This window comes from Pleurodeles waltl, chromosome 5 (assembly GCF_031143425.1).
Source record: "Pleurodeles waltl isolate 20211129_DDA chromosome 5, aPleWal1.hap1.20221129, whole genome shotgun sequence".
NCBI lineage: Eukaryota > Metazoa > Chordata > Amphibia > Caudata > Salamandridae > Pleurodeles > Pleurodeles waltl.
This window is the reverse complement of record NC_090444.1, coordinates 1649970286-1649996063: the sequence shown is the minus strand read 5'-3', so window position 1 is coordinate 1649996063 and position 25778 is coordinate 1649970286.

The window sequence follows — 25778 nt, the reverse complement described above, 5'->3', positions numbered from 1 at the left end:
TACCTTCCAACGGTTGGTTAACGGGGTCCTAGCTGGTAAAGATGCCTTCTGTGCAGCTTACCTGGACGACATAGCTGTCTACAGTTCCAGTTGGGAGGAACACCTGCTCCACCTCAAGGAGGTGCTTCAGGCTCTGCAACAGGCAGGCCTGACTATCAAGGCTAGTAAGTGCCAGATTGGGCAGGGTTCCTTGGTGTACTTGGGACACCTAGTAGGTGGTGGCAGGGTGCAGCCACTCCAGGCTAAGATTGAAACTATCAAGGCCTGGCAACCACCTAGAACACAGACTGAGGTGAGAGCCTTTTTTGGCCTCACTTGATACTACCGCAGATTCGTCAAGGGCTAAGGTACCATTGTGTCCCCCTTGACAGAACTCACTTCCAAGAAACAACCTAGGTTGGTGAATTGGACAGAGGCCTGTCAGAAAGCCTTTGATTCTCTGAAGGAAGCCATGTGCACGGCCCCAGTGCTCAAGGCCCCTGACTACTCCCAGGAATTTATTGTGCAGACAGACGCTTCAGAGCATGGCATAGGGGCTGTTCTAGCACAGCTGAATGAGGAGGGCTCAGACCAACCAGTAGTCTTTATTAGCAGAAGGCTATTACCACGGGAACAAAGGTGGAGTGCTATTGAGAGAGAAGCATTTGCTGTGGTCTGGGCACTGAAGAAGCTAAGACCCTACCTGTTTGGGACTCACTTCCCGGTTCAGACAGACCACAGGCCCCTCAGATGGCTCATGCAGATGAGGGATGAGAATCCAAAACTCTTGAGGTGGTCCATTTCCCTACAGGTGCATATGCTCTCTCCCTTTTTAAACATGGTAACTTTGGATCATACCTGATTGGACTATTTAATGTACTTATAAGTCCCTAGTAATGTGCACTATATGTGCCTAGGGCCTGTAGATTAAATGCTACTAGTGGGCCTGCAGCACTGGTTGTGCCACCCACTTAAGTAGCCCCCTTAACCTTGTCTCAGGCCTGCCATTGCAAGGCCTGTGTGTGCAGTTTCACTGCCACTTCGACTTGGCATTTAAAAGTACTTGCCAAGCCTAGAACTCCCCTTTTTCTACATATAAGTCACCCCTAATGTGTGCCCTAGGTAACCCCTGGAGCAGGGTGCTATGTGGGTAAAAGGCAGGACATGTACCTGTGTAGTTATAACTCCTAAATTCGTTTTTACACTACTGTGAGGCCTGCTCCCTTCACAAGCTAACATTGGGGCTGCCCTCATACATTGTTGAAGTGGCAGCTGCTGGTCTGAAAGGAGCAGGAAGGTCATATTTAGTATGGCCAGAATGGTAATACAAAATCCTGCTGACTGGTGAAGTCGGATTTAATATTACTATTCTAGAAATGCCACTTTTAGAAAGTGAGCATTTCTTTGCACTTAAATCTTTCTGTGCCTTACAATCAACGTCTGGCTGGGCTTGGTTGACAGCTCCTTGTGCATTCTCTCAGACACACCCCACACACAGGGTACTCAGCCTCACTTGCATACATCTGCATTTTGAATGGGTCTTCCTGGGCTGGGAGGGTGGAGGGCCTGCTCTCACACAAAGGACTGCCACACACCCTAATGGGACCCTGGCAGACAGGATTGAACTGAAAGGGGACCTGGTGCATTTCTTAGCCACTCTTTGAAGTCTCCCCCACTTCAAAAGCACATTTGGGTATAAAACAGGGCCTCTGCCCTACCTCATCAGACACTTGCTGGAGAAGAAACCTGAACCAGAAACTACATCCTTCCAAGAAGAACTGCCCGGCTGCTCAAAGGTCTCACCTGTCTGCTTTCTACAAAGGACTGCTGCCTTGCTGTTGGCCTGCTGCCTTGCTGAACTCTTGTCTGGCTGTGAAAGTGCTCTCCAAGGGCTTGGATAGAGCTTGCCTCCTGTTCCCTGAAGTCTTTGGACCAAAAAGGCTTCTCTTTTTCACTTGGATGCTTCGTGCGCCGAAATTTTCAACGCACAGCTTGTTCCGCGGCGAGAAAAACGCCGCACACCGATGCTGATCGACGTGACGCCTTCGGGACGACCGGAACTTCGACGCACGGCCTCGCAAGGATAACGCCGCTTGACCTCCAGAGGAGAAATCGACACAACGCCTGCTGTGAGAGCCAAACTTCGACGCACAGCCCCGAAGAACAACGCGCAGCCGGAAAACAAGCAGGAGAATCCACGCACAGACCCGGGACATCTGGTAATCCCCGCGATCCACAGAAAGAGACTGTCCGCGCGCCGGAAAACGACGCACGACTTCCCCGCATGAAAAATAACGACGCAAGTCCGTGTGTGCTGGGGAGAAATCGACGCACACATCATTTTACCATGTATCTCTTCTTCTGCGGCCCTCTGTGGAGATTTTCCACTCCAAACCAGGTACTTTGTGCTTGAAAGAGACTTTGTTTGCTTTTTAAAGACTTAAGACACTTTGGGGGTCATTCTGACCCCGGCGGTCTTAGACCGCCGGGGCCAGGGTCGGCAGGAGCACCGCCGACAGGCCGGCGGTACCCCGCAGGGCATTCTGACTGCGGCGGTAAAGCCGCGGTCAGACCGGCAACACTGGCGGTCTCCCGCCAGTGTACCGCCGCCCCTTTGAATCCTCCAAGGCGGCGCAGCTAGCTGCGCCGCCGAGGGGATTCCGACCCCCCCTACCGCCATCCAGTTCCCGGCGGTCCGCCCGCCGGGAACCGGATGGCGGTAGGGGGGGTCGCGGGGCCCCTGGGGGCCCCTGCAGTGCCCATGCCACTGGCATGGGCACTGCAGGGGCCCCCGTAAGAGGGCCCCTACGAGTATTTCACTGTCTGCTTGGCAGACAGTGAAATACGCGACGGGTGCAACAGCACCCGTCGCACCTTCCCACTCCGCCGGCTCGATTACGAGCCGGCTTCATCGTGGGAAGGACGGTTTCCCCTGGGCTGGCGGGCGGCCTTTTGGAGGCCGCCCGCCAGCCCAGGGGAAACCTCAAAATACCCACTGCGGTCTTCCGACCGCGGTACGGTATTTTGGCGGCTCCCGCCGGGCGCGCAGTGACCGCGCCCGGCGGGAGTCAGAATGACCCCCTTTATATCACTTTTCAGTGATATCTTTACAAATTCACATTGCAACTTTATTCGTTTTGACCTACAATTATCCTGATAAATATTATATATTTTTCTAAACACTGTGTGGTGTATTTTTGTGGTGCTATATGGTGGTATTGTATGATTTATTGCACAAATACTTTACACATTGCCTTCTAAGTTAAGCCTGACTGCTCGTGCCAAGCTACCAGAGGGTGGGCACAGGCTAATTTTGGATTGTGTGTGACTTACCCTGACTAGAGTTAGGGTTCTTGCTTGGACAGAGGGTAACCTGACTGCCAACCAAAAACCCCATTTCTAACAGCGGCATTTCAAGCAACCCAGTCTGCCACACTTTGCTCTCCGCTGATGACGGCCGAAAGCCAGAAACACGTGTCCGGAGATACGGCATTTGCCGCACCAACTTATGGTGAAAAACTTTCTACAATGTTACAGCACTTGCTGCACCCATTTATGGTGAAAGACTTCTTGAAATATTATTCAAATTCATTCTAATGACTGCATTTATCATGATGCTTTGGGGCTATTCGAGCTGAAATGTAAGACAGGGTGCTCCCTTTTTGGATTGTGTATTTAACGAATCCCGTGAGCCTTTGAGCTGACGAGCTCTGGTGAAGCACCTGTGCGCCTACTGAGTGGTACAAAAACCTGAGAATACGTTTAGGCGGCATTTCAAGCAACCCCGTCTGCCACACTTTGCTCTCCGCTGATGACGGCTGAAAGCCAGAAACACGTGTCCGGAGATACGGCATTCGCCGCACCAACTTATGGTGAAAAACTTTCTACAACGTTACAGCACTTGCTGCACCCATTTATGGTGAAAGACGTTTTGAAATGGTATTCAAATTCATTCTAATGACTGCATTTATCATGATGCTTTGGGGCTATTTGAGCTGAAATGTAAGACAGGGTGCTCCCTTTTTGGATTGTGCTTTTTGGAATAAGTCTGATAATTTTTTTTCTCGTAAGTTATTGTTCCTTTTTGCTCATACTTTCACGTAATAAAGCATTTGTAAATAAAAAATTTTTTAAAAAAACTAATACATCTTTGGAAGAGACCATATGCAGCTCTTATAAATAATGAGATTTTGTTTTTCCACCACTGTAGTTACCCTTTGTGTGTTTTTGAGGGAGTGATCCACACTGTTACGCAAATTTGCACAGCACACCACAACAGATTTTGGTCGGGTTGGCAGGACAGCACTGTTCCTTAAACTGGCTCGTATTCATTTAATGTCATAGTGTAACACAAACAAGTCCTTTGCTGCAGCCAAGCTGAAATTCCATACCAGGGGGGCCGCTTAAATTGCTTACAAAAATTTATTATTTTGTCCCTAACAACTAAAAAGAATCATGTGGAGCAGTTCGAAAGAAGAGTAAAAATAAATGCAGGAACTGTTCTGTCCTCAGGTCGCGAGCACTTTGGGTATTTGTACAAAATCTTAGAGTGCAATCCAGTATCTAGTAGTTCCTGTACTACAGTGTGATTTACGACTGCAGTCTTTGGTGGCATTATGTATACATAATAGTAATGGAATATTACAGGATTCAAGTTAAAAATCATCAAATACATAAACATAATCAAGTACCTTATGGTATTTTGAATAAAATATTAATTTGGTCATACATCACTTCTTCCTGAAGTGAAAAGTTATTGAAGCCTTGTACATAAACACAAAAGTTTATATTTTCAATAGATCAATGACTGTCAAAAATGTTTTTGAGTATCGCCAATGGATATGAATTAAGAATTTGAGGCCTGATGTAGTGTTTGGCGAGTGGGTACTTCATGGGATATGACACGTCCTGTCTGTCTCAAATCAAGTGACTTATATTCAAATGCACTTGTAGTAAGCCTGGAAGGACATCTGTCATGTTTGTGACAGAGAACCGGTCAGCCAAATTCTAAATCAAACCAATAGTATGAGCTCTAGAGACCTTGGGTGGCCATGGTGGAGTCAGGCAGCCCTGCCTCAAAACAAGAAAACCCCATAGGGCAGGCGTCACCCTTGCACTTAAGTCTTTACAAATTGCTGCAGTGAAAAGCAAATAAACTGAAAATGTATTGTAGAGATGGAGGTGGGGCGGCAGAGAAAGAAGGAAAATAGTCTTTCATGTGCATTGAAATGTGAGATCTCACATCAGCAGAAGAAGGATTCATGTTATCAAAACATGTAGAGACCCAAATGTTCCTGGGGACATAAACACAAGAATAGGGAGGAAAGCCATCTAATCTGAAACAGAGAAGTGTGTGAGAGAGAGAGAGAGAGAGAAGAAAATCATCCAATCATAAGCAATGGAAGACCCAAGCCAGATTTCTGTATTTCATTTTTCACAACAGGTCGTGAAAACAGAGAGCTATAGCTTTCTTAGCGCAAAACCCAAACGAAATGCGACGCCACTAGCTAGAGGTCAGATGGAGGCCCATAGCACTGTTTCGGATGAGCCAGCCTTTCCTCGTTTCGATATCAAGAGATAATGTACATGTAATGATCATAAAAACAAAGAATAGCTATTTTTAAATGCATCTTTGCTGATAATGGGAGCGGAAATCAAAATCCCAGATATCCGTTCTTAGAATGCATTAGTTGCTGCTAAATACGTTCTCAGTAATTTGTGCAGCAGTCGGTAATTTGCCGATCCTTTGCAAAAACACTTTGGCTGAGCAGCAGGTTTTCCATGCACCGCCGCAGTGGCTCCTCCAACCTGTAATAGTTTTGTGCACTGAAGGTTACCCGTCTGTTCGGGCAACCAGCTGAAGCCGGCGAGGCGTTCTCTCAGATAATCTTGCAACTAAACCGTTCCAGGCGTGAGCCTGGAGGCTGACTGACCTCAGGGCTGCATGAGCAGTAAGTGTGCGGCGAGTACGCCGTGTCTTCATAATACAATGAAAGGAGTGCTTAAACAGGTAGGGGATGTCAACTCACGGCTGTGAAGTGACTGAGGACTATAGATGCAAGCAGCGCATGATGGCAGCTGAGGGTGACTCTGAACATCAGCTGCCGATGTATATTATCGCTTCATATTAGGACAGCGAGCCAGTGCAGCTGCTGCCTAAATGCATTACTGATACTTTCAGGACTCACGAATTATGCGCACACACGCACACACGCACACACACACACACGTATATGTCTCTCAAAAGAAGAAGCGTTGCACTCCATGAACTGGTTAGTTTAATTTATTTAAAATCAAAACAATCTCACCAACTCGTTTCAACTTCAAAATCGCCTTGAGATTTGAGATTGCATTGGAGTAATAGATATATATATAGTAGATATGTGTGTATATATATATATATATATATATATATATATATATATATATATAAATCCACAACTGGTGGGACGATACCCGCCAAACGGCTGCACCAATTCCTTCACCGACTCATGAGGACAAGGACGAATCAATGTTCAAAGATGAATTACATCAGCTTTATTCCATATAATTAAACCACAGTCTCCTGCAAAGAATGTCAACGTGTTTCGGCAAACGCCTTCGTATATATATATTACCTAGTGATGGTCACCACTTGGTAGTTATAGTTAGGACCTAGGGCCAGATGTATCATTCTTCACAATAGCGATTACCTAATTGCAAATTTTAGCGAATCGCAATTAAGTAATCGCTATTGGAGTGTATGATACTCCAGCAGTTTCATACTGCGATTTGTAAGGATTCGCAGATGGACCTACCTCATTAATATTCATGAGGTAGGTTGCAATTTGCGAGCCATTGAGAATGGCTACAATCACAGGAATGGTGGCCTGCTGGGCTCAGCAGACCACCATGTCTGTGATTGCTTTTCAATAAAGCAATCTTTATTTAGTTTTAAATGCAGCCTGTTTTCCTTAACTCCTTCTGTGCCGGGGACGTAATGGTTACGTCCACGGGCACAGTGCTCCTGTGCCGAGGACATAACCATCTCGTCCTCGGCACTGAGCTTAGATGGCGCTCCCTCTGTGGGCTTCCTTCCCACCCGCCGGCAGGGATGGAAGGGGAAGCCCTTCCCCTTCCACCACCGACACCGCCAGTGACATCTGATGATGTCAGGGCGCATTCGTGCACTGACCTCATCAGAGGCCACTTCCCTCTCGTGCTGGAAGCTCAACTTCCAGTGCGATCAGAAGAGAAACCCCATCTTGGACTGCCCTAGGTGTCTAGTTTTCACGAATGCACAGGTTTGCTAGGTTTCCCTAGGTGCCGGCAGAGCTAGAGGCCAAAATCCACAGCTAGGCACTTTGCAAAAAACAGCTCTGTTTTCTTTGTGAAAATGTGATGTGTCCACGTTGTGTTTTGGGGCATTTCCTATTGAGGGTGCTAGGTCTACCCCACAAGTGAGGTACCATTTTTATCAGGAGACTTGAAGAAATGCTGGGTGAAAGGAAATTTGTGGCTCCTCTCTGATTCCAGAACTTTCTGTCATCGAAATGAGAGGAGAAAGTGTTTTTTTGTCCAAATTTTGAGATTTGCAAAGGATTCTGGGTAACAGAACCTGGTCAGAGCCCCACAAGTCACCCCATCTTGGATTCCCCTAGGTGTCTAGTTTAAAAAATGCACAGGTTTGGTAGATTTCCCTGGGTGCCGGCTGAGCTAGAGGCCAAAACCCACAGCTAGGCACTTTGCAAAAAACAGCTCTGTTTTCTTTGTGAAAATGTGATGTGTCTACGTTGTGTTTTGGGGCATTTCCTGTCGGGGGTGCTAGGCCTACCCCCACAAGTGAGGTACCATTTTTATCAGGAAACATGGGGGAACGCTGGGTGGAAGGAATTTGTGGCTCCTCTCTGATGTCAGAACTTTCTGTCACCGAAATGAGAGGAAAACGTGTTTTTTTGGCCAAATTTTGAGGTTTGCAAAGGATTCTGGGTAACAGAACCTGGTCAGAGCCCGACAAGTCACCCCATCTTTGATTCCCCTAGGTGTCTAGTTTTCAAAACCGCATAGGTTTGCTAGTTTTCCCTAGGTGCCAGCTGAGCTAGAGGCCAAAATCTACAGCTAGGCACTTTGCAAAAAACAGCTCTGTTTTCTTTGTGAAATTGTGATGTGTCCACGCTGTGTTTTGGAGCATTTCCTGTCACGTGCGCTCGGCCTACCCACGCAATTGAGGTACCATTTTTATCAGGAGACTTGAAGGAACACAGAATAGCAAAACGAGTGTTATTGCCCCTCGTCTTTCTCTACATTTATTCCTTCCAAATGTAAGACAGTGTGTAAAAAAGACGTCTATTTGAGAAATGCCCTGTAATTCACATGCTAGTATGGGCACCCCGGAATTCAGAGATGTGCAAGTAACCACTGCTTCTCAACACCTTATCTTGTGGCCATTTTGGAAATACAAAGGTTTTCTTGATACCTATTTTTCACTTTTTATATTTCAGCAAACGAATTGCTGTAAACCCGGTATAGAATGAAAACCCATTACAAGGTGCAGCTCATTTACTGGCTCTGGTTACCTAGGGTTCTTGATGAACCTACAAGCCCTATATATCCCCGCAACTACAAGAGTCCAGCTGGCATAACAGTATATTGCTTTCAAAATCTGACATCGCAGTAAAAAGTAACAGAGTAAAACGTGGAGAAAAACTGCTATTTTTTTTACCTTCATTTCAATATTCTTTAGCTGGTATTTTCTGTAGGAAACACTTGTAGGATCTACACAAATGACCCCTTGCTGAATTCAGAATTTTGTCTACTTTTCAGGAATGTTTAGCGTTCTGGGATCCAGCATTGGGTTCTCAACTATTTCTGTCACTAACTAGAAGGAGGCTGAAAGCACAAAAAATACTAAAAATGGGGTAAGTCCCAGCAAAATGTCAAAATTGTATTGAAAAATCGGGTTTTCTAATTCAAGTCTGCCTGTTCCTGAAAGCTGAGAAGATGGTGATTTTACCACCGCAAACCCTTTGTTGATGCCATTTTCAGGGAAAAAAAACACGAGCCTTCTTCTGCAGCCCCTTTTCCCATTTTCTGAAAGAAACACAATTCTTGTTGTATTTTGGCTAATTTCCTGGTCTCCTTCACGAGAGCCTGGGCACCTCTAGAATCCCTAGGATGTTGGAAAAAAAGGACGCAAATTTGGCATGGGTAGCTTATGTGGAGAAAAAGTTATGACGGCCTAAGCGCGAACTGCCCCAAATCGCCAAGAAAAGGCTCGGCACAGGAGGGGAAAAGCCCTTGCAGCGAAGGGGTTAAAGGAAAACGGGATGCGTTTAAACATGAAAAATTAAATGTTTTCTTTTAATTTTTTAAAAGTAGGGGATTGTTAACATTCTTGGACTCCAATAATTTTCATTATACGTGTTAAATAGATTTTATAGCATTAATTGTTTTTTTTTTTCCCTGTTTTATAATATTTGTTTTATTTTCACATTTATTTTAATGTTTATATGTATGTTTTTGTAAATGTGTTTTTTAGAGGTTTTTATTTTTATTTTACACTCTACTTTAATTGATATATTTTTTCATATTCAATTGTTTATATTTGTTATGGTTTGATGTGTATTTATGATATATATATATATATATATATATATACATATATATATATATATATATATATATCAAAAAAGAGCCTGGGAAAGCCCATCCTTGGACCAAAACTTTGTAAAATGGGGAGTGGGGTTGTATGCCCCCCCCGCCTGAGCCCTAACGGCCCCTGGGAGCCCACCCCGGGGCTGAAAATTTTCAAAATAGAGAGGGGGCCGTGCGGGCCCCCCTCCCTAAGACTTTAAAGGCCCCGGGGAGCCCACCCTTGAGCCAAATACTTGAAAGGAGATGGTCCCCCCTCCCTGAACCATTAAGGGCCCCAGGGACCCCTCCCGACTTAGCCCGCCCCCTTACATAGCAGTTTACCTGCCTGCAACAGTGTGGATAGGGAAACGTGTTTGCTCTCACGTGGCAGGAGAAGTTTCAAAACTCCTTCCAAGTGGGAAAAAACACCAAGTCCGCTCCGAGCGGGCGGAATCTTATAAAATGCTCCTGCATGCAGGGAGTGGACTTTGGATATGTTTTCCTGCCAGCAGTGATGTGGGCACGAAAACATATCTAAATATTTATCCCACCCACCAGGAGCAGTATTAGAAGCTCCTCCCTGCAGGTGGGAGCAAAGTGGGCCTGCCGGGGCATTGGGGATCCCCCCAATGACTCTATGATCCGTGCCCTGAATAGTCTCCAGGACACCTACCTTTAAGTTTCAGAGGATAGAATCACTAGGGAAGAAATCCACCTGGGGAGGGAAGGTGCGTGCCCCCTTTAAATGAAGCTGGCCCCTGGGGGATTGGGACCCTGGGGCCCAAATCAGCCCAGCAACAGGCTCCATATGCCCCTTTCCCCTAATAGGTGATGGCATGCCTCAGAGGATGAGGTCTCAGGACCAAAATCAGCAAGGGGGAGGGTGTTGGATTTATGTATCATTATTAAATATTACTTTACATTAAAAAAAAACTGGAAATTCACTGAAAACACAAAGGCAAAATGGCAAGTACGTGAGTTATATTACATTAGGGCGCACGTTATATTTACTTGAAAGAACTCTAACTATAACTGCTGAATTTCTATGGTTTTGTACAAGAAAATTCAGAACTATAACGTCCCAGTTTCCTTAGTTTTTTTCAATGACATATATATATATATATATATATATATATATATATATATATATATATATATATATGTATGTATATATATATATATACACACATACATGTATATATACATATCTATATACATACATATATATATATATATATATATACATATATATATATGTGTGTGTACATATATATCTATATATGTGTATAGATATATATACATATACATATATATATAGATATATATGTATATGTATGTATGTATGTATGTATATATTACGTTAGGCAGTCTGGAACTTGCCAGTGGGACCCTGTATTGAATCATGAAACCTTGTGTAAACCCTTTTCAATATGTTTATTTAGCTGCCTAATACTTCTATGTGCAACCAGTATGGAGACCAATATTCAATTATATATATGATTGGTAGAATTCAGTTTGCCTCTACCATGGATCGTGCTTCAATAGAGGCATAAGAGTATCTAATTTTTAACCTGCCCCAGATCTATTGGTGTCAGAAAAACAATTGCATTCTAATCACTCTCCATATATTTAAAATTAGATATAATTTCAAGTTTGGCCTGGTGTAACACACAATTACCTACTTTAATTGATGTTTGGTACTACATACAAAAGTTGGTAAGGCATTCAAAATCATAATGACACCCAGTCACACTATATACATCATGAAGGTATGTACACATGTATGCAGGCCATGACAGACATGAAATCTACTTGTAGCTAGATTTTTTTTTCTTTTTTTTCAGTCCACCTTGTCTCTTATAATCTCACTTATATGCTCATAAGCATAACAATGGTTACCAATTACTGTTGCTGTAAGCAAGTTCTTGTGTTATATATCGTGTGCAGTGAAACCAATGTATAGTAAACTCTAATATAGCATAAAGTGATAGCACATCTGTATATAGGGAAAATACTGCCTGGCAGGTCAATCCATTAAGTCTTGATACGACATATCATAAACATAAAGCGGTGTCTACTCCTTGTACATATGTCAAAGATACCCTATCTATAACATTTCCTAATAGCATAGGGAAAGCAATGGCCAACCATTCAATTAAATGGTCAAGACAACCTCAAGAGTAATGCAGAATATATCAGCATTCGTCAATCCCTCTACCAAAGCGGCTGCAATCCCCCATAGTTCACATATGTCATTTAGGCCCTCATTATGACATTGGCGGTAAATCCCACTTACCGCCATGCTGACTGCCGTCAACTTACCACCGCCACAGATATCTGTTCAGCATATTATGACACATACACACACCAATCCATCAGTATTCAGCCACAAACACGAATCCACCAGCCCAAAGGTCAGTGATAAACTGGCAGAATCAAAACCCACACCATTACGCCAACAGAACAACGCCCACCACATTATGACCCACGATTCACCACGGAGGACATTCAACAGCAGTAAACCATTGGTGGTACATACTGCTGCGCTCAAAATGGACACACACAAACAAAACAACACCACATTGGACAATTCATACAACACACACCTGACACCCATACACACACACACACACCCACTCACACCACTATAAAACACAAACACCCACATTATCCACAACCCTTTACCATTACAAACCATTGCCACCAGAGAGACACCAAGACCATAGACACAACCAGTGCCACACACTACTCACACCAATACACCACTCATGCACCCCACATCACGCACCCCAACACATTACCCAACACACCCTCACATACACACCTTACACAACACCCATGGCACCACACTCACAGAGGAGGAGCTAAGGGTCATGGTGGAGGAAATCATCAGGTAGAGCCACAGCTATTTGGAGAACAGGTGCAGCAGATATCGATAGCTAGGAAGATGGAGCGATGGCAGAGAGTCGTGGAAAGGGTAAACTCCGTGGGACAGCACCCAAGAACTAGGGATGACATCAGGAAGAGGTGGAACAACCTAAGGGGAAAGGTATGTTCCATTGCAGCAAGACACCAACTCGCTGTACAGAGGACTAGCGATGGACCCCCACTTCCTCCCCCACAACTAACAGCATTGGAGGAGCAAGTTTTGGCAATACTGCATCCTGAGGGTCTGGCCGGAGTAGGAGGAGGACTTGACTCTGGTAAGTCAACTCTCTACTACTACCACCCCCCTACCTGCACGCCATCACATACCCCCACCCTCACTCCCATCACTCCACCACTACCCACACACCCCACCATCACATCTCACTCATCCCAATGCCAAGCCCAACATGCTCTACCAATGCATGGACACCACTCACAGCCCTGCATGGACACTCATCACTAAAGCATGCACACTATAGAGAACTAATCACCCCACCATTCACCAAGGTACAAAAGTGAAAGCTGCCAGGGCAAATCCAACCAAAGAGGGCAAGCCACGGATGCACAGTATGTCAGACACAGAAACCATAACACATCATTTACATCCTCACAGGTAACCAAGCCAATGTCACCGGAGAGGAGGTGTCAGCAATATCCAGCCCCCCAACAGAAGAGGCCCACAGTGATGACAGCAACTCTGGTCTTCAGGATCTGGACGACCAACCTGGCCCATAAGGGACCTCTGGACAGCCGATTACCCAGGCCTAGTGACACACCATCAAAGAGCCTCCCCCATCCGGAAACACCACCACAGCACCCACCCAGTGTACCCGTACCTCTGTCCCCATGACACGTCAATCAGCAGTGTGTCTACCTCTACAGGGACCCCAGGGCACACCTCATACCAATGGCAATCAGGGACCTGGGGTCAGTGGCAGTGGGCACAGGCCAACAGGGAAACTGGGAGGAGTGCTGTGTGCCAGGGGTATGACAGGCCCAGAGAACCGACTCTCCAGAAGGCACGTGCAGAGATTCTGGGAGCATATCAACATTCCCAGGACACGATGGGCCAGATCCTGTACAATGTGCAGGAGAACAGGAGGCTGCAGGAGGGACAGTTCAGGGAGGACTTGCAGGCCATCAACAACATCCTGATCTCCATAGCAGGGGTGCTGACAGACATGGCCAATATTATGAGGGAGGAAGTCACACAACAGCGGGCCCCTGCCACTTGCCAGACATCTGAACAGCCTTCCATTTCCACTGCCGCTAGTGGCCAGGAGGCCCCGCCACAGGACTCACAGGCCACCAGCACCCCTCCCCCTGCAAAAGGAGAACTACCCCACAAACGTTCCCTGCGATCCAGACGGAAGCAAGACCCCTGCCAGGAAATGAGACTCTCCTGATTGTCACCCTTGTGTCTCACTCTGTCACCGTGTCCACCTTGAATGGCCATTGCTCCCCTTCCTTTGTCCCCTTGGACAATACACCTGTCCTACAAACAGACGCAAACAATGTCCAGGACTTTCCTCCATCATCACCCCATCCCATTGCATTTGTCCCTCAATATTTTAGCACTCCAATAAACACCCTTGGAAAAATAAGAAGTTTGGCGTATGTCAAATTTTTCAAGTATGTAGTCATTTAAACCGGTGCAAACATTGCAAGTCAAATGTACAGAAAATGAATATAGATTAATGACCTGTAGCTGGCTGCAGTGATCACACCAGGAGCATATGTGAGGTCGCCAACATCTGCAAAATGAATTGCCAAACGGTACAGTAAGTGGGCATAGAAGAGGGAAAAAACAGCATGCTAGTGCCACAGAAATTCAAACAAATTTCATTGAAATGTGAAGTAACACTGTCTTACCTGTGTCATTGGAAGTATTGTCTGATCACTGATGTTCTGTTGTCCTCATCCTCATCCTCTGCCTCCTTATCCTCACTGTCCACAGGGTCCACTGCTGCCACATGGGCATTTCCAGCCTCCTCCTCCTGCAGAAAAAGCACATGGCGTCTCAGGGCAAGGTTGTGCAACATGCAGCATGCCACTACTTTCTGGCAGACCTTCTTGGGTGAGTAGCACAAGGATCAACCTGTTAGATGGAGGCATCGGGACCTGGCCTTCAGGAGGCCGAAGGTCCTTTCTATTATCCTTCTGGTTCGCCCATGTGCCTCATTATAATGTTCTTATGCCCTTGTCCTGGCATTCCTCACAGGGGTCAGCAGCCATGATAGGTTGGGGTAACCAGAGTCACCTTCAAATTTTAAGGGACAACATTTAGCCACACTCTATCCCATATGGGGCACACAATACCCATACACCAACATCTACTGGATTGGAACCAGGGATCACCTATTAGCCACACCCTGTGCCTCTGTAGTTGGGACATCACATTTGGGATGCTGCTATTCCTCAGGAAAAAGGCATCATGCACAGACCCAGGATATTTAGCATTGATGTGGGAGATCTACTGGTCTGCCAAGCACACCATCTGTACATTCATAGAGTGAAAACACTTCCGATTTCTGAATACCTGTTCATTCTGATGGGGGGGCGGGGCAAATGCAATATGTGTTCCATTAATCGCCCCAATTATGTTGGGGATATCTCCCATTGCATAGACCTCGGCCTTCACTGTGGCCGAATCTTCAACCTGGGGAAATACAGTGTAGCTGCACATCGGTTTAATCAGGGCACACAAACCTCTTGATGGCATTATTGAGAACATTGGCTGTGACATTCCTGCTGCCAAGCTCAATGCCACTTGGAAAGAACCTGTTGCCAGGAAATGGAGCACTGATAGAACTTGCACAAGAGTGGGGATCCCAGTGGGGTGATGGATAGCAGACATCAGGTCAGGCTCCAATTGGGCACACAGCTCTGTGATTGTGGCCCTGTCAAGTCTGTAGGTGAGGATGATGTGCCTGTTCTCCAATGCTGCCAAGTCCACCACGGGTCTGTACACAGAGGTATGTCTCAATCTCCTATTCATCCACAGCGGTAGCAATCTATGGGGCAAAAGAGTGAGGAGCCGTTCCCAAACTGAACAATGGGGCTACAACAGAACTTTGCATGCTGTTAACTCGTAATGGGTAAGTGTGATTTGTACAGTGTGTCCTAATTTCACCAGTGACGCAGCAATTATCCAGGGCCTGTCCCCCTCTCTGAAATGGCATCCGCCTACCCTGTGTGGAGGGACAGATGGAAGTGAGGTAATTCTGCTGATGTTGTGCGCAGTTGCGTGAAGGGTCGGGAACCGCTGTGCCACTCCTCATTGGTTAACATTGGGCCCTAGGGGTTACAGTGGCCAATGGTGATCTACGCCGGCAGTGACGGTATGCACCGCCGTGGACGTGACCTCCGTTTTCCATCTCATCCCTCACTTGCTACCTGATCTTCAACAGGAGGGGACCTACACTGCATGTACTGCTGTGACCTGTGTCTGAAACCTACCATAGCCTGGGGGATTGGGGAAAGGGCCCGAGAGTTCGAGAGACTGGTGGATGGGGTCCTACCCCATTTCGGACTGCTGTATGGGCCTCCAGACCAATAGGTGATTCGACTGTGGGCACGATGCATGTGGCATGAATTCATGGAGTGGTGTGTGTGAAGGCCTCGTGTAAGGGGGTGGGTGAATGTCCTCTAGGTGGCATATTGGTTGTGTGCTGGGCCATGTGTGTGTAAATGCTGATGTGAAGGGGTATGGTCGGCCATAAGTCAAACAGGCAGGACTGTTTGACTAATTCTATTTTCCTGTGTATATTTCCTCTGCAGGTCAGCGCCCATCAAAAGAAGGGTATATTGCGTGCCATCACCAAGGACTTGTGTACCCTGGGGGTCTATGGCAAGCGGAGCACCCACTGTCGGAAACGGTGGGAGGACCTGAGATGTTGGGCACAGAAGATGGTGGAGGCCCAGCTGGGGATGGCCTCCCAACGAGGAAGAGGTGCCCGTTGAACCCTGACCCCCCTGATGGCCCTCATACTGGCAGTGGCCTAGCCTGAGCTGGATGGGCACATGAGGGAATCACAGCAGCCACAAGGGGGTGAGTACAGTGCCCATCATTACAACTTACGCATGGTAGGGTGGTATCCAGGTGGGGGATGTGTGTCAGTGGGTGCCCCTAGGCCAGGCCTGACATTGCAGCATCTGTCCCCTAGTGGCTATTGCGTAGGGCTGTTCCCTGTGTGCGAGGCTGCTGTGTACGCCAATGGTGGTGTTGGTGCAGCCATTGACCAAGTGTATCCTTTGTCTCTCCCCCTCTTTTTGTTTTGTCACCCTGTCCTTATGTGCATTAGCATCATCTGGCGGAGGAGCAGAGGCACCGGTAACGGAGGGAGCTGCATCCCACAGGACCCAGGAGGCAGAGTCCACTGATGGTGAGGGCACGAGTGGGATGAAGGGGGAGGTGAGCACCACAGCGGAGACTGGAGGGGACAGTTCTGGCCCAGATACCTCCTCCGATGGAAGCGCCCTGGTGGTGGCGGATACCTCAGCTCAGATGCAACAGACTAATGTATTCCTGGAGGGCATTCACACTGGATCGGCGGCCCAACATAGATCGATCCAGGCTCTGGCCTCCTCTCTGATGGCAGCCATTGTCCCTGTTTCTACATTCCCCCCTCCAACTTCCTCTTCCCAGGCCCATTCTCCTCAATCCCAACCCATCGCAAGCACACAGCCAGACGAGCATGCACACAAGACAACACACAAGAGTGGTACAGGCAAACACAAGCACCACGCTTCATCACAAAAGGCACTCACACAAACACCATCCAGTTGCAGACACACAAACACCCACTATGTCCACTGTCTCCCCTTCCTCCTCCTCCCTCCCAGTTCCGTCTACACTCACACCTGCATGCACTACATTATCATCCACTACCAGCATCATCACCATACCAATCAAAGCACCTCACTTGCAGACACATCCACAACATCCATGCACACGTCCCCTGTGTCTGTCCCCCCTCCTAAGGTACACAAACGCAAGGATTCAAACACCCAACAGCCCTTCACCTCACAACAGCATCCAGCCAATGCACCTGCACCCAAAATCAGCAGACAGACATCTCCAACAACCACTCCCTCTTCCCCCACTCCCATTCCTTCTCACTCTTCCCTCCCTCCCTAAAAAACTGTTCCTATCCACCATTGACCTCTTCCCTACCCCTCCCCCCCATCCTGCACGTATGGCCAGGGTGGGAAGAACCAAGCCAAGCACCTCAGCCACCCAGTCCATGGGCCCAGTCGTCACCACACCTACGCGTGGTGGAAAAGGATCCAGGCCTCATGTCCGAAAGGTGAAGGACCACCAGGCAGCCTCAAGGGAAAGGAGCCTGCACCAGCTGCCAGAAAGGCCAAGGAGCCTGCCCCAGCAGGTAAGAAGGGAAAGGAGCCTGCCCCAGCTGCCAGAAAGAGCAAGGAGCCTGCACCAACAGCTGCTAAGAAGGTAAAGGAGCCTGCCCCAGCCAGCTGCCAGAAAGAGCAAGGACCCTGCACCAGCAGGCAGGAAGAGCAAGGGGCCTGGTGCAGGATCTGTGACGGAGCCCCCACCACCAACCATGGTTGTGCAGCAGTCCAAGGTTGCAGGGGATGGGCAGGAGCCTCCCCCTACCAGCAGCACCACCACCTCCAGTGGGCAGCCATCCGAGGTTGCAGGGGATGGGCAGGAGCCTCCCTCAACCAGCAGCAGCACCACCACTGAGCAGACGTCAACACTCAAGAGACTGTGGCTTTGCACTCCCCAGGATCAAGCACAGGGCATGTTGCCCCCTCCAGAGCAAGTGAGCAAGTCACCCACCTGAGAGACTGTGGCCTTGCACTCCCCAGGATCAAGCACAGGGCATGTTGCCCCCTCCAGAACTAGTGGTCTTGTTCTATCTCCCGGTTGAGGTGCCTCTCCTTCCCCCATCCCTCTGAGGTACCTGCCTATTTACCAGCTGATGCCCCTGTAGTGTTCTCTCCGTGTTGATGCAGGTGACATGTGTGGCCTTGGACTTTGGCCTGTGGCCTTTTGGCCTACGGACATAGTGGACTGGGCTGTGTCCCTTTTTGAGTACATATGTATATGTCTATTATCTTGCCTAACTTATTTTTCTTGATGTGTTGATCTCATTACATGCACTTTTTCAAAATCGTTTTGTCCTTGCATTATTCATCCAAGTTACGGGGTGAAAATGTTTTTGTGATGCAGCTGATTTTGTGTATGGTGTTGGGGGGTGCATGTGTGTGTGTCACTGTCGTTTTCCTCCCTCCCTCCATTGTGTGCTAGGCGGCTGTACTCACCGTCGTCGTCTTCGCCGGCGTTGATGTTCATGGTGGAGCAGCACGTAGAAGATCATGGGGAAGACATGCAGCTCGGGCTCCATGGTGGTGTGGTTGTTCGCTCTGTCTCCAATGGTGATTCCTTTCCCTTCTGAGCTCAGTTTCCGCCAGGCTTTTGATGTCATTGGTACTGCCCCAGAAAAGGTGTTGGTTCACTGTGTCCTAATATGGTGGGTGGAACATTGACTTCCGCCTGGCTGTAAGCAGCTATCATTGCGGTCTGTTCATACTAGAATTGAGAACCTACTTGATTCATGTTGGAAAAGTAGATTTCCACATTGCAAGTTGCAAGTAGTCCATAATTCATCAAGTCCACGTGTTGTGATTCAGGTAAATTTATTGGTTCCGTCACGGCAAGTGCAGAAAAAAAACGCTTTAGAATAGTTCATGTGCAATAATTAATTCCCAACATGGGAGTAGTCTTGAAAGTTGCAAGAAAAAAACAGTCTTTAATTCATGTACCTTTGTTGATATCCAACTTTGGAAAAATCTTGAAAGCTGCACGAAGAAAACAGCCAACACAGGTTTCGCCCCTTGTGGTGTGCTCATCTGGGGCTTTCCCAAGGCTGCAAGTGCTGGAGAATGTGCAAGTTATGTATTAAAAGAAACCTTCCATGTATTATAGAATAAGAGACTAGTGAAGGTCATGCAGGGCTCTCACCCATCGATGCTAATGTTCAATAGACTAAGCAAAGATAGTGAAATTTTGAACGAAAGAGAAAACATAAAAGTGAACCCAGTGAACGAATAGTCCCATCATCTAATCTGGAAGACCATTAACAAGGCAAAAGAGTATTATTTACTGTAATCCCTTCCATGTTAGTCAAGACTGAACAAGTGTCAAGAAAACCTGTGCCAAGAGTGGGGTTAGAAGACCAGAGAATCAGTGAAAAGATGTAAAGATGAAAGTGGTGCTGGCACAACATAATAGAATATACTATGTAGGTGGACGATCAAGGGTGTCCAGATAGTCCCACAGAGTTAGTCAATCATGCACTCCTTTATTGGATTGTTCAAAGAAAATGAAGTCAAATCATACCATTGGAATATTCATCTCAAATTTTTCATGATAGAAATATAGGGGGTCTAAATACAAAAAATATAACAAAGATAAGTGACTAGTATAAATTGAATGTAATTAAAATTGCAGAAGCAGAGTGACACTTAACGGTTTGGTCGGCAGTATATACTTTAAGGTGGTTATAAGGATATAAGTGGTATGTAGAGGTATGTTAAATATAGTTTAAGTTACCCAAAAATACAGTAGTAAAAGGAGTAGAGATGATATTGTAGGAGAAGTTTGACTGAGCAGACGTCACCACCTGCGGACGGCATGTAATCCTGCCTCCATCGGCTGTTGTGTGGCCTGCCCCCTGCAAATACAGTGGGTATTACACCCACCTGAGAGACAATGACCTTGCACTCCCCAGGATCAAGAGCAGAGGGCACGAGGCCCCCTCCAGACCAGTGGGTAAGACACCCACATAGCCAAGACTCCCCAGGATCAAGAGCACAGGGCACAAGGCCCCCTCCAGAACCAGTGGGTAAGACACCCACATGCCCAACACTCCCCAGGACCAAGAGCACAGAGCACGAGGCCCCCTCCAGAACCAGTGGGTAAGACACCTACATAGCCAAGACTCCCCAGGATCAAGAGCACAGGGCACGAGCCCCCCTCCAGAACAAGGGGGTTGGAGACTGCTTTGTGTAAGGACAGACACAGACAGTCCTATTCAAGTGCAAGTATCAGCTTCTCCTACCACTCCAGCTCAGGAAGACCCATTAGCCTGGTGATGGGTCATCAGGATATGCTGGGCACATCTCAGCTCTCTTTGTGTAACTGTCTAGATTAAATAGACAAACAGCCCAACTGTCATCCTGACCCAGACGTATATTCTACAGACAGGCAGAGGCACAGAATGGTTAAGCAACAAAATGCACACTTTATAAAATTGGCATTTTCAACCCTATAGTTCAAAAACCAACCTCACCAAAAGATGAGTTCTGAGACCCCAAACTCTATATCCCTGTCTGCTCTCAATGGGAAATTACACTTGAAAGATATTTCAAGGCAATCCCCATGTTACTCCATGGGAGAGATAGGTCTTGTAATAGTGAAAAACAAATTTAGCAGTGTTTCACTATCAGGACATGTAAAATACACCTGTACATGTCCTACCTTTTAAATACACTATACTTTGCCCAGGGGGCTCCCTCGGGCCTACCTTAGGGGTGACTTGCATGTGGTAAAAGGGACGACATGGCAGTTTAAAACTGCATACACAGTACTGGAATGGCAGGCCTGAGACATGTTTCCAGGGCTACTCACGTGGGTGGCACAATCTGTGCTGCAGGCCCCCTGGTAGTATTTGATTTACAGGCCCTGGGCACACCTGGTGCACTATTCTAGGGACTTACTAGCAAATCATATATACCATTTCATGGAGAAACAAACCATCAACACAATTTAGACAGAGAGCATATGCACTTTAGCTCTGGTTAGCAGTTGTAAAGTGTCCAGAGTTCTAAAGCCAACAAAAACAGGTCACAAAAAGAAGGAGGAAGAAGGCAAAAAGCTTGGGGATAACCCTGCAGAAAGGGCCAGGTCCAACACTAATCTGCTCTTTGTTGTAGCTACAAGTGAATTTCAAGCCACGGTCATGTGTATTAAGATATGAAACAAGCTCCTTGAGAAACATATGATCACCTTGCCATTTCATGAAAACATCATCTATGTATCTCTTCCAAGTCAAAATTCTTTCTATACGGCTTCAAATTGCATAGAATAATATTGTTCTCAAATTCTGCCACCACCAGATTTGCTATATCTGGGGCACAATAAGCTCCCATGTCTACTCCCTTCTTTTGTAGATAGTGTTATTTTTTAAATAAGAAATTATTTGTATTCAAGGCAATCTCACTCAGTTGCAAGATTAATTCACTGGGATAGTGTTTATTTACATCTGATTCAAATGTTTTTATTGTAACTTCCAAGGCTGTCTTCTGCAGTATATTAGTACACAATGATTCCATATCCAGTGTTACTAGGATCTGTGTCTTGTCGTCAAAACCACTATCCTCAATAAGATTGATAAAATACATACTGTCTCCGACATAAGAAGATCTTAGGTACACATGGTTTTACATACAGAGCAAAAAAACGTACATAGTGGTTCTAGGACCCAACCACATCCCGAAGCTATCAGCCTACCAGGTGGTTCTTGTCTGTTTTTGAGTATTGTAAGCAAGGTATAAATCACCGCTGTCCTCGAGTATGGCCTTTTCAGGACTGCATGTTCTTTCTTTGTATTTATTCTCATGCTTAAGCCTGTATCTGTGATGTTCCTAACGTCTTCTCAAATCTCTTGAAGGGGATTAATTGTCAATATCATGTAGTGATCCTCATTCCTACATTGTTTCGCAGTCTCTCTTTTATAGGTAGTTTTGTCTTGTATCACTATAGCACCCCCTTTGTCAGCATGTTTAATGGTGATCTGTCTGTTCTTACTCGGTTTCAATAATGCTATCTTCTCTTCGTTAGGTATATTAAAATGTATGTACCTGTTCTCCTGTCACAATGTCTGAACTTGTTTCATAATGAGATTCTCAAACGTTAATATTTCCACAGGTATGGAATGAAAGGGAGGGTAGAAAGTGGTAAGCCTGCTTCAGTTCTTTCACCATCATTAGGTTTATATTTGAAAAATATCAAAGTATAACTGTCCTAAGGAACTGGTAGATCTCAGGTTTTATCATGAAAAAATCAGGTAGTTCTGTTAAGACAAAACCTCAGCGCTGTTCAAGTGCCTTCCGCTCATTGTGCTCCAGTATATAGGATGAAATATTAACTAGAGTGGGAGGGGCTACCCTTAGTCATCATTGTGTCTACCATTTGAATGTTTAATTCCTCGTTTTCTCTCCTCTGGTTGGTATTTGCCCTTGTACCATCCTCTACCTCAGACTCTCTCCTATTTCTGGCCCTCCTTCTCTGAGGGCTGTTGACACGTAATAATGCTGTTGACCAGAAGGGTATGCATGTGATGGACTAGATGGGCATGTGCACCGACACTGTTTACCCCCAGGATCCACAGCCCTATAGTATTACAGAAGGGGCCACAAATGCTTGCGTGCGCTGTTCTGTAATACTGACAGCACTGGCACACAAGAAGAACCAGTTCTATCTTGAGAGGGTATTCCCTCATTTTGTAGAGGGATGTCCTCATACAAATGAGGAAATCACTTTGCCTCTGTGTTCCAGTCCTTTTACGGATGCGGGCACAGACTCTCGGTGCATCTCCTAAGGGCCTGTTTAATTCTGAGCCTGCAGCCCTGTTACAGATGTTGGCACAGACCTAAACTGGCCCTTAGGAGGTGCACTGAGAGTGACCCACAAAATGGCGGCACACTGCCACTGCACCTCCTGAAGGAAGCCATCTGGAGGATGGAAAAGGGGTCCTATAGAGCTCCAGACATCCCCCTGCAGATGGATGCAGCCACTCACTGCACCTTCCTTCATGGCGTTATCTACCCCACTTTAAAGTGGACTTGTAAGCAGCCGCTCTGATTTTCACTGCGTGTGCTGTCCCTAGAGCAAGGTCCAATTCACAGCTGCTCTGGGGCAGTGCATTCATGATAATAGGGTGCACTATCTCGACCTGTACCAGGCACACTTTTTGAAAAGTGCACCGTGGCACACACAGGAACATTGTGCCCTGTGTTTAATAAGGGCCATGGTGGGAATCATTGTATAACTGAGCAATTGAAAATTATTTAAGCAATTGTTAAATATAGACATACATGTATTGAGAAGCATGGTTAAATCCTCATGAAGTAAGGACAAGGAATACAAAAGAGAGGGTTAAGACTGGATTACTTGTTGGTAACCCATATTACTCTGAGATATAGGGGGTCATTCCGACCCTGGCGGGCGGTGGGCGCCGCCCGCCGGGCGGAGACCGCCAGAAGACCGTACCGCGGTCAAATGACCGCGCCGGTCATTCTGACTTTCCCGCTGGGCGGGCAGGCGACCGCCAAAAGGCCGCCCGCCCGCCCAGCGGGAAAGCCCCAGCAACGATGAAGCCGGCTCCGAATGGAGCCGGCGGAGTTGCTGGTGTGTGACGGGTGCAGTGGCACCCGTCGCGATTTTTAGTGTCTGCTAGGCAGACACTGAAAATCATTGTGGGGCCCTGTTAGGGGGCCCCTGCACTGCCCATGCCTGTGGCATGGGCAGTGCAGGGGCCCCCAGGGGCCCCACGACGCCCGTTCCCGCCATCCTGTTCCTGGCGGTGTTTACCGCCAGGACCAGGATGGCGGGAAGGGGGTCGGAATCCCCATCAGCGCCGCCGTGGAGGATTCCCTGGGGCAGGGGAAAACCGGCGGGAAACCGCCGGTTTCCCTTTTCTGACCGCGGCTTTACCGGCGCAGTCAGAATTGCCCCGGAAGCACCGCCAGCCTGTTGGCGGTGCTTCCTCCGTCCCCGGCCCTGGCGGTCCATGACCGCCAGGGTCAGAATGACCCCCATAGTCTTCCTCGTCACAGTACAATGTACCCACGCAGCCTCTCTTTAATGGGGAATGTACCACATAAAAAGCATGTAATTTAGCTCGGAATTGCTAGAAATGTGAATGTAATGGTCCATATTTTATGCTTTAGAGAAGGGATCCCCGTAGGGAGCATGTAAAACTGTTAGTTTTTTTTTTTTTTTTTAATATAGAGTCACCTATTCATGACTGTGAGGAGGAATATTATGACTCAAAGTGATGAAGGTTGTTGGTATGTCGTCCGAGCATTACTCATCAAGACCTAGTTCCAAGGTGTTACTGGATGTACAGGAATACAGTGGATGGCCTAAACCCAACACGCCAGCAACTGGATTCAACAGAAATGGTCAAATGATGTTTGAAATAGTATCCGACCAGGGTTAACACTCCACTAACCCTGTGTACCTCTCAGTTTTTGGGCAGGGAATAACCAACGAATATTCTACTGTCAGTTTGATAAATCAGTTGAGTAATTTCAGCAATCGCTTTCAAACCTCTATTCTGTAACAAAGCTACGTCAGCAACTTTCGCCTGGCCGTTCCGGAGTGGCGCCGCAGCAGTTTAATTAACTGAACTGTATACCACGAGAAGCCCTTTCCTATTCAGTTACATTTAATTTAATAGGGATCTGCTGCTTAAGTAATTTATATGGAAATTTCAATCAGTAGTGTTAGCAAAACTTCAATGCATTTTTACATTTCTAATATAACTGATAGGTAAAAATTCAGTAGTAAGGTGTTAGAGAACACATTTTTAAATACACTGCTTCTTCAATGGTTACGCTTATAGGCTGTGATAAACTATTAGTGGCAGTGCTTAATTTGTAAATAAAACCGTGCCCTGCCCAAAGCCCTCCTCTTAAACACGCGGCTGCTGCAATTAAATGTGGGAACACGGAATACTGAGGCAGCTAATTCTGAAGCCATCTTGGGACTCTTCAATCCATTTAAAGCCACTCCCTGACCCTTCAGCTCACTCTTGCAGCTTTCTGCTTTCTTCCATTGTGACGCTTTTTCATTTTTCTCTTCCTCCATCTTTCCCAAATGTGTCTTTTGCACGCAACAAATACTGGAGGCAGAAGAATAAGCCCCGGCCCTCACAAATAAGTGCCGGTGCTCAGTACCGGAAACAACAAGCACAAACTAAGCACTGAGTGGTCTGATCGGTATGTCCAGTGTCAAACTTCACAGATTCACCAAGTTGCCAAGTGTTTCACCAGTGGCGGCCCGTCCTTTAGGGCGGAGGCCCCCCCCCCCACCTTTTGGCCCTCATGAAGAGTGTCTGTCAAGCTGAACAAAAGTCAGCCTGACAGACACTCTCCATGTTCAGCTCAGGCAGCCAGGAGCAGACATGCGCGATTTGCGCTCACTCCTGGCTGCCTGAGCT